The sequence below is a fragment of the Salvelinus fontinalis genome, unplaced genomic scaffold (genome assembly GCF_029448725.1).
Source record: "Salvelinus fontinalis isolate EN_2023a unplaced genomic scaffold, ASM2944872v1 scaffold_0483, whole genome shotgun sequence".
Taxonomy (NCBI): Eukaryota; Metazoa; Chordata; class Actinopteri; order Salmoniformes; family Salmonidae; genus Salvelinus; species Salvelinus fontinalis.
In genome coordinates, this window is record NW_026600692.1 from 136,474 (window position 1) to 145,703 (window position 9,230).

The following is a 9,230-nucleotide window of genomic DNA, read 5'->3' on the forward strand; positions in this document are numbered from 1 at the left end:
TCTCTTAGTTCTACTCTCCCAGCTCCACTCTCTTAGTTCTACTCTCCCAGCTCCACTCTCCCAGCTCCACTCTCTTAGTTCCACTCTCTTAGTTCCACTCTCCCAGCTCCACTCTCTTAGTTCCACTCTCTTAGTTCCACTCTCCCAGCTCCACTCTCTTAGTTCTACTCTCCCAGCTCCACTCTCTTAGTTCCACTCTCTTAGTTCCACTCTCCCAGCTCCACTCTCTTAGTTCCACTCTCCCAGTTCCACTCTCCCAGCTCTACTCTCCCAGCTCCACACTCCCAGCTCTACTCTCTTAGTTCCACTCTCTTAGTTCCACTCTCCCAGCTCTACTCTCCCAGCTCCACACTCCCAGCTCTACTCTCTTAGTTCCACTCTCTTAGTTCCACTCTCTTAGTTCTACTCTCCCAGCTCCACTCTCTTAGTTCTACTCTCCCAGCTCCACTCTCCCAGCTCTACTCTCCCAGCTCCACACTCCCAGCTCTACTCTCTTAGTTCCACTCTCTTAGTTCCACTCTCCCAGCTCCACTCTCTTAGTTCCACTCTCTTAGTTCCACTCTCCCAGCTCCACTCTCCCAGCTCTACTCTCCCAGCTCTACTCTCCCAGCTCTACTCTCCCAGCTCCACTCTCCCAGCTCTACTCTCCCAGCTCCACTCTCCCAGCTCCACTCTCTTAGTTCCACTCTCCCAGCTCCACTCTCCCAGCTCCACTCTCTTAGTTCCACTCTCCCAGCTCTACTCTCCCAGCTCTACTCTCCCAGCTCTACTCTCCCAGCTCCACTCTCCCAGCTCTACTCTCCCAGCTCCACTCTCCCAGCTCCACTCTCTTAGTTCCACTCTCCCAGCTCCACTCTCCCAGCTCTACTCTCTTAGTTCCACTCTCTTAGTTCCACTCTCCCAGCTCCACTCTCTTAGTTCCACTCTCCCAGCTCCACTCTCCCAGCTCCACTCTCCCAGCTCCACTCTCTTAGTTCCACTCTCCCAGCTCCACTCTCCCAGCTCCACTCTCTTAGTTCCACTCTCTTAGTTCCACTCTCCCAGCTCTACTCTCTTAGTTCCACTCTCTTAGTTCCACTCTCCCAGCTCCACTCTCCCAGCTCTACTCTCCCAGCTCTACTCTCCCAGCTCTACTCTCCCAGCTCTACTCTCCCAGCTCCACTCTCCCAGCTCCACTCTCCCAGCTCCACTCTCCCAGCTCCACTCTCCCAGCTCCACTCTCTTAGTTCCACTCTCCCAGTTCCACTCTCCCAGCTCCACTCTCTTAGTTCCACTCTCTTAGTTCCACTCTCCCAGCTCTACTCTCCCAGCTCCACACTCCCAGCTCTACTCTCCCAGCTCCACACACCCAGCTCCATTCTCCCACTCTCCCAGCTCCACTCTCTTAGTTCCACTCTCTTAGTTCCACTCTCCCAGTTCTACTCTCCTAGCTCCACTCTCTTAGTTCCACTCTCCCAGTTCCATTCTCCCAGCTCCACTCTCTTAGTTCCACTCTCCCAGCTCTGTTTCCCAAACTGCTCTACTCTCCCTCCCAGCTCTACTCTCCCTCCCAGCTCTCTCTCTCCCTCCCAGCTCTCTCTCCCTCCCAGCTCTGTTTCCCTCCCAGCTCTCTCTCTCCCTCCCAGCTCTCTCTCTCCCTCCCAGCTCTCTCTCTCCCTCCCAGCTCTCTCTCCCTCCCAGCTCTCTCTCCATCCCAGCTCTGTTTCCCTCCCAGCTCTCTCTCCATCCCAGCTCTCTCTCTCCCTCCCAGCTCCACTCTCTTAGTTCCACTCTCCCAGCTCCACTCTCCCAGCTCTGTTTCCCTCCCAGCTCTACTCTCCCTCCCAGCTCTCTCTCTCCCTCCCAGCTCTCTCTCTCCCTCCCAGCTCTCTCTCTCCCTCCCAGCTCTCTCTCTCCCTCCCAGCTCTCTCTCTCCCTCCCAGCTCTCTCTCTCCCTCCCAGCTCTCTCTCTCCCTCCCAGCTCTCTCTCTCCCTCCCAGCTCTCTCTCTCCCTCCCAGCTCTCTCTCCCTCCCAGCTCTCTCTCCCTCCCAGCTCTCTCTCCCTCCCAGCTCTCTCTCTCCCTCCCAGCTCTACTCTCCCTCCCAGCTCTCTCTCCCTCCCAGCTCTCTCTCTCCCTCCCAGCTCTCTCTCCCTCCCAGCTCTCTCTCTCCCTCCCAGCTCTCTCTCTCCCTCCCAGCTCTACTCTCCCTCCCAGCTCTACTCTCCCTCCCAGCTCTCTCTCCCTCCCAGCTCTCTCTCCCTCCCAGCTCTCTCTCTCCCTCCCAGCTCTCTCTCTCCCTCACAGCTCTCTCCCTCCCAGCTCTCTCTCTCTCTCCTAGCTCTCTCTCCCTCCCAGCTCTCTCTCTCCCTCTCAGCACCCAGTGTGTCATTCCATGAGTAGGAGGAGAGGGCCTGATATAGCAACCATCCCCAGCCTACACACTAACACCCCCCCACACACACACACACACTCTCTCTCTCTACAGAAATCATGCATAACAACGTGTATGCTTGAACTGCTGCACAAATACACAGACATATTGTCCACAGTGAAGTGAAAACTAGTAAAACAATGTGAGATCAAACAAAACAAATCTATGAAAAGAAAAGAATACAGAGGGGAGGAGGAAAGAGAGAGGGAGGGAGAGGGAGAGAGAGGGGAGGGAGAGAGAGGGGAGGGAGGGAGGGAGAGAGAGGAGAGGGGGGAGGGAGAGAGAGGAGAGGGGGCAAGGAGAGAGGGGGGAGAGAGAGATGGGGAAAGGGAGAGAGAGAGGAGAGGGGGGGAGAGAGATGGGGAGAGGGGGAGAGAGAGGGGGGAGAGAGAGAGAGATGGGGAGAGAGGGAGAGAGGAGGAGGGAGAGAGAGAGGAGGAGGGAGAGAGAGAGGAGGAGGGAGAGAGAGAGGCGAGAGAGATGGGGAGAGGGAGAGAGAGAGATGGGGAGAGAGGGGGTGAGAGATAGAGGAGGGGGGAGAGAGAGAGGTAGAGGGGGGGTCGAGAGGGAGAGAGAGGGGAGGGAGGGAGGGAGAGAGAGGAGAGGGGGGAGGGAGAGAGAGGAGAGGGGGCAAGGAGAGAGGGGGGAGAGAGAGATGGGGAAAGGGAGAGAGAGAGGAGAGGGGGGGAGAGAGATGGGGAGAGGGGGAGAGAGAGGGGGGAGAGAGAGAGAGATGGGGAGAGAGGGAGAGAGGAGGAGGGAGAGAGAGAGGAGGAGGGAGAGAGAGAGGAGGAGGGAGAGAGAGAGGCGAGAGAGATGGGGAGAGGGAGAGAGAGAGATGGGGAGAGAGGGGGTGAGAGATAGAGGAGGGGGGAGAGAGAGAGGTAGAGGGGGGGTCGAGAGGGAGAGAGGGAGAGAGAGAGATATGCCCTCCTAGACTCAACTAGGACAACATAACCAACCAAAACGGGTCACAACTAATGCAGCTCTGTCGGACGCTGGGTATGTACATAGTCAATGGCAGGCTTCGAGGGGAGTCCTTTGGTAGGTACACCTATATCTCATCTCCTGGCAGTAGTACTGTAGACTACTTTATCACTGACCTCAAAATAGAGTCTCTTAGAGAGTTCACAGTCAGTCCACTGAAACCCTTATCAGATTACAACAAAATCACAGTCTACTTGAACAGAGCTTTGCTCGATCATGATTTTAAGAAATGCTATAGATGGGAGGAAAATAATGTGGAAATCTGCCAAAAAACAATTAGGCAACAACAAATTCAATCCCTTCTAAATTCAATCCCTTCCTGGACAAGCGGTTTCACTGTAATAGTGTAGGTGTAAACTTGGCAGTAGAAAATATTAACAGTATATTTGACCTCTCAGCTTCCCTATCAAATCTAAACATGTCAAGCAGACAACCTAAGAAAATGAACAACAATGACAAATGGTTTGATGAAGAATGCAAAAACCAAAGAAAGAAAGTGAGAAACCTGTCCAACCAAAAACATAGAGACCCAGAAAACCTGAGTCTACTCCTTCACTATGGTGAATCACTAAAACAATACAGAAATACACTACGGAAAAAGAAGGAACAGCACGTCAGAAATCAGCTCAATGTAATTGAAGAATCCATAGAATCTAACCACTTCTGGGAAAATTGGAAAACTCTAAACAAACAACAACACGAAGGCGGACCTGGCTCTCAAGAGAAGACAGGCTATGTGCTCACTGCCCACAAAATGAGGTGGAAACTGAGCTGCACTTCCTAACCTCCTGCCAAATGTATGACCATATTAGAGACACATATTTCCCTCAGATTACACAGACCCACAAAGAATGAGAAAACAAATCCAATTTTGATAATCTCCCATATCTATTGGGTGAAATACCACAGTGTGTCATCACAGCAGCAAGATGTGTTGCCACAAGAAAAGGACAACCAGTGAAGAACAAACACCATTGTAAATACAACCCATATTTATGTTTATTTATTTTCTCTTTTGTACTTTAACTATTTCCACATCATTACAACACTGTATATAGATACAATATGACATTTGAAATGTCTTTATTCTTTTGTAACTTTTGTGAGTGTAATGTCTATTGTTATTTCTTTCTTCTTTATTTCACCTTTGTTTATGATCTACTTCAGTTGCTTTGGCAATGTTAACATATGTTTCCCATGCCAATACAGCCCCTTAAATTGAAAATGAGAGGGAGGGAGGGAGGGAGGGAGGGACGGTGAGGGAGGGGTGGGAGAGAAAGAGAGGGAGTGAGAGAGAAAGTGAGAGAGAGAGAGAGAGGGAGAGGGTGAAGGCAGGGAGGGAAAGAGAGGGAGAGATGGGGAGGGAGAGTGGGAGAGAAAGAGAGGGAGAGAGAGAGGAGAGAGGAGAGGGGGGAGGGGAGAAAGGGAAAGCTGGCAGGCCTGGTGGATATGGATGGGCAGATTTCAGACCCAACAGGCCTGGTGGATAAGGATGGGCAGATTTCAGACCCAACAGGCATTCCTGGGGCCTTCCTGACTGAACACCCTCTAGGACAGACAGACAGGCTTCTCCATTGGCACTTGCATACACTCACAGTGTCACAAACACTGATAGTTACACGCAAACACACACACACACACACACACACACACACACACACACACACACACACACACACACACACACACACACACAAACTCAGGGCCGGTTCCACTTAAGCGACATAAAAACACTTTTTGGGGTTTCAGTGCAATGTACAAGGCAGCATCAACCCCCCCCCCCCCCCCCCCCCCCCCCCAAAAAAAAAGAAATCTCTCATACAATCAAATAAGACGCATGTGAAGTAAGTAGCGCCGTTTTGTATCGTCAAAAAACTGTGATTATATGTTTCTTACAGACAACATAGTTTTAAATGAAGCCTCTCAAATCAATAGGTTTGGATCCCCATTAGTTCCTGCCAAGGCAGCAGCTACTCTTCCTGGGGTTTATTATGGATTCCCATTAGTTCCTGCCAAGGCAGCAGCTACTCTTCCTGGGGTTTATTATGGATCCCCATTAGTTCCTGCCAAGGCAGCAGCTACTCTTCCTGGGGTTTATTATGGATCCCCATTAGTTCCTGCCAAGGCAGCAGCTACTCTTCCTTGGGTTTATTATGGATCCCCATTAGTTCCTGCCAAGGCAGCAGCTACTCTTCCTGGGGTTTATTATGGATTCCCATTAGTTCCTGCCAAAGCTGCAGCTACTCTTCCTGGGGTTTATTATGGATCCCCATTAGTTCCTGCCAAAGCTGCAGCTACTCTTCCTGGGGTTTATTATGGATCCCCATTAGTTCCTGCCAAGGCAGCAGCTACTCTTCCTGGGGTTTATTATGGATCCCCATTAGTTCCTGCCAAGGCAGCAGCTACTCTTCCTGGGGTTTATTATGGATTCCCATTAGTTCCTACCAAGGCAGCAACTAGTCTTCCTGGGGTTTATTATGGATCCCCATTAGTTCCTGCCAAGGCAGCAGCTACTCTTCCTGGGGTTTATTATGGATCCCCATTAGTTCCTGCCAAGTCAGCAGCTACTCTTCCTGGGGTTTATTATGGATCCCCATTAGTTCTTGCCAAGGCAGCAGCTACTCTTCCTGGGGTTTATTATGGATCCCCATTAGTTCCTGCCAAGGCAGCAGCTACTCTTCCTGGGGTTTATTATGGATCCCCATTAGTTCCTGCCAAGGCAGCAGCTACTCTTCCTGGGGTTTATTATGGATTCCCATTAGTTCCTGTCAAGGCAGCAGCTACTCTTCCTGGGGTTTATTATGGATCCACATTAGTTCCTGCCAAGTCAGCAGCTACTTTTCCTGGGGTTTATTATGGATCCCCATTAGTTCTTGCCAAGGCAGCAGCTACTCTTCCTGGGGTTTATTATGGATCCCCATTAGTTCCTGCCAAGGCAGCAGCTACTCTTCCTGGGGTTTATTATGGATCCCCATTAGTTCCTGCCAAGGCAGCAGCTACTCTTCCTGGGGTTTATTATGGATTCCCATTAGTTCCTCTCAAGGCAGCAGCTACTCTTCCTGGGGTTTATTATGGATCCCCATTAGTTCCTGCCAAGGCAGCAGCTACTCTTCCTGGGGTTTATTATGGATCCCCATTAGTTCCTGCCAAGGCAGCAGCTACTCTTCCTGGTCCCCAAGCACATCAAGGCACTTACTTAAGAATCAAAATCTAAAACGGTATATCGTACAACGTTATTACACCACTATACATCTACAATACAACATGTATAACACCACCGTACAGCAATATCACAATTTAATTGATTGAATTTGTGATTGTGTGTGCGTATGCGTGTGTCTGTACCTGTGTGTGTGTCTCTTCACAGTCCACACTGTTCCATAACGTGTATTTGTATGTTTTTTAAATCAAATTTTACTGCTTTGCATCATTTACCTGATGTGGAATAGAATTCCATGTAGTCATGGCTCTATGTAGTACTGTGCGCCTCCCATAGTCTGTTCTGGACTTGAGGATTGTGAAGAGACCTCTGGTGGCATGTCTTGTGGGGGTATGCATGGGTGTCTGAGCTGTGTGCTAGTAGTTTAAACAGACAGCTCGGTGCATTCAGCTTGTCAACACTTCCTACAAAAACAAGTAGTGATGAAGTCAATCTCTCCTCTACTTTGAGCTATAAGAGATTGACATGCATATCATTAATGTTAGCTCTCCGTGTACATTTAAGGGCCAGCCGTGCTGCCCTGTTCTGAGCCAATTGTAATGTTCCTAAGTCCCTCTTTGTGGCATCTGACCACACGACTGAACAGTAGTCCAGGTGCAACAAAACTAGTGCCTGTAGGACCTGCCTTGTTGATAGTGTTGTTAAGAAGGCAGCAGCGCTTTATTATGGACAGACTTCTCCCCATCTTAGCTACTGTTGCATCAACATGCATCAACATGTTTTGACCATGGGTTGCTCCAAGCAGTTTAGTCACCTCAACTTGCTCAATTTCCACATTATTTACTACAATATTTAGTTGAGGTTTAGGGTTTAGTGAATGATTTGTTCCAAATACAATGCTTTTACTTTTAGTAATATTCAGGATGAACTTATTCCTTGCCATCCATTCTGAGACGAATTACAGCTCTTTGTTAAGTGTTGCCGTCATTTCAGTCTTTGTAGTAGCTGACGTGTAGTGTTGAGTCATCTGCATACATAAACACACTGGCTTTACTCAAGGCCTGTGGCATGTCATTAGTAAAGATTGAAAAAAGCAAGGGGCCTAGACAGCTTCCCTGGGGAATTCCGGATTCTACCTGGATTACGTTGGAGAGGTTTCCATTATAGAATATCCTCTGTGTTCTGTTTGACAAATAACTCTTTATCCACAATATAGCAGGGGGTGTAAAGCCATAACACATACGTTTTTTCCAGCAGCAGACTATGGTCAATGATGTCAAAAGCCACACTGAAGTCTAACAAAACAGACCCCACAATCTTTATAGCATCAATTTCTCTCAACTAATTATCAGTCATTTGTGTAAGTGCTGTGCTTGTTGAATGTCCTTCCCTATAAGTGTGCTGAAGGTCTATTGTCAATTTGTTTAATGTAAAATAGCATTATATCTGCTTAAACAATTTCCCCCCCCCCCCCAAAGTTTACTAAGGGTTGGTAACAGGCTGATTGGTCAGCTATTTGAGCCAGTAAAGGGGGCTATTCTTAGGTAGCGGGAGGGCTTTTGCTTCCGTCCAGACCTGAGGGCACGCACTTTCTAGTAGGCTTAAATTGAAGATATGGCAAATAGGAGTGGCAATATCGTCCGCTATTATCCTCAGTAATTTTCCATCTAAATTGTCAGACCCCGGCGGCTTGTCAACCTGCGTTGATTGACAACATTCATTTTTTTCACCTCTTCCACACTCACTTTGTGTCAAGTGCAGTGTCTGGTTGCTCCTCATTACACACCACAGACCAGCAAATGTTCTTTACATCATCAACCTATGAATCACTACAAAACGTATTGTATGACCTCTTATACACTATACACTATAGCAGGCCCAGCCTTTGGAACTTTTATTTTTCCTAGAAAAAATTCCTACTGACTGTTGGCACCTGGTGATCTATAGCAGCTTCCCACCAGAATGGGCTTTAGGTGAGGCAGATGAACCTGTAGCCATATAACTTCAACTGTATTTAACATTAGATCGTCTCTAAGCTTTACAGGAATTTGGTCCTGAATACAGACCCAAACACCACCCCCATTTGCATTTCTGGCTTTTCGGTAGATGTTATAACCATGTATTGCTACCACTGTATCATCAAAGGTATTATCTAAGTGAGTTTCAGAGATAGTCAGAATATGAATGTCATCTGTTACTAGCAAGTTATTGACTTCATGGACCTTCTTTCTTAGGCTACATATGTGAATATGGGCTATTTTCAGAACTTTTCTGCGAAGCTTGATTGTTTTTATTCATTTACTGGGATGCTTATCAGAAGTAGACATGCTCATATTATTCATATTGGAGCTGCTAGTACAGGGTGAGCTGCACACAGTGGAATTCCTACTAGGACACACCGCCTCAGTGCTAACAGTATAACTCTGGTTCATAGGCTCATGATTACTGCGTACAATAGCTGTAGGATCAACAGAGGCATTACATTGTGTCTGCCAACGCCCCTTGGATAATGTAAATTTGCTGCAGCATTATGACAACTCAGCGACACAATGGATTCACTGAGCTGGTCTTGGATCATTTACCAGTCATTGTTTCAGAGCAGCCTTGAAATGTGTGGACAGAGTCAAGATGATTTAGCAGTTTAGCAATTTAAGTAGCAGTTCCTTGTTCC